The sequence below is a fragment of the Triticum urartu genome, chromosome 5, assembly GCF_003073215.2.
Source record: "Triticum urartu cultivar G1812 chromosome 5, Tu2.1, whole genome shotgun sequence".
Lineage (NCBI taxonomy): Eukaryota > Viridiplantae > Streptophyta > Magnoliopsida > Poales > Poaceae > Triticum > Triticum urartu.
This window is the reverse complement of record NC_053026.1, coordinates 63089711-63090944: the sequence shown is the minus strand read 5'-3', so window position 1 is coordinate 63090944 and position 1234 is coordinate 63089711.

Below are 1234 nucleotides of genomic sequence, written 5' to 3'. Positions count from 1 at the left end.
ATTTTTTTAAACTTAGGCGAGTACTGGACTATAGCTAAGCCCCCGAGTGGAAGGGTTGCTCTCCACTCGGTAGGATTTTTCAAACTTAGGCGAGTACTGGACTGCAGCTAAACCCCTGAGTGAGAGGCTTGCTCACCACTCGGTAGGATTTTTTCAAACTTAGGCTAGTACTGGACTGCAGCTAAGCCCCCGAGTGAGAGGCTTGCTCACCACTCGGTAGGATTTTTTCAAACTTTGGCGAGTACTGGACTGTAGCTAAGCCCCCGAGTGAGAGGCTTGCTCACCACTTGGTAGGATTTTTCGAACTTAGGCGAAACGGATTCGCAGCTAAGTCACCGAGTGAGAGGCTTGCTCGCCACTCGGTAGGATTTTCGAACTTAGGCGGAATGGATTCGCAGCTAAGTCACCCACTGGGGGATTTCAAACTTAGACAAAAGCAACAACAATCATTTAGGAAGATTATAAAACTCTTGTCTTTGATAAATAAACTACAAAGGTATTTCTTATTACATCTCATCTGAGTGAGTACTTAAGTATAAAAGGGGCGGAGCAGATCCGCGTTCCAAGCTCGTGGCTCGTCTTTCTGATGCTCGACATTGTAAAGATGGTACGCTCCATTGTGGATAACTCTAGTGATAATGAAGGGGCCTTCCCAAGCAGGGGCGAGTTTGTGTGGCTTCTGTTGATCCACTCGAAGAACCAAGTCTCCCTCTTGAAAGGCTCGACCCCTCACATTTCTGGCGTGGAATCGACGCAAGTCTTGCTGATAAATGGTCGACCGGATCAAGCCAATCTCTCTTTCCTCTTCTAAGAGATCGACTGAATCCTGCCGGGCCTGTTCTGCTTCCTCTTCGAAGAAGAGCTCGACTCGGGTGCGTTGTGGAGCAGGTCACTTGGCAGAATAGCTTCAACTCCATAGACCAAAAAGAAAGGAGTTCATCCAGTCGACCAATTGGGAGTTGTCCTCAATCCCCAAAGAACTGATGGAAGTTCATTGACCCAGGCACCTGCTGCGTGTTTGAGATCACGCATCAGTCGGGGTTTCAGTCCTTTGAGAATTAGGCCGTTTGCTCTTTCTGCTTGTCCATTCGACTGCGGGTGACCGACTGAAGCATAGTCGACTCGTGTGCCTTGAGAAGCGCAGAAAGCTCTAAACTCATCAGAATCGAAGTTCGACCCGTTGTCAGTGGTGATGTTGTGCGGAACTCCATATCTGAATGTCAATTCTCTGATG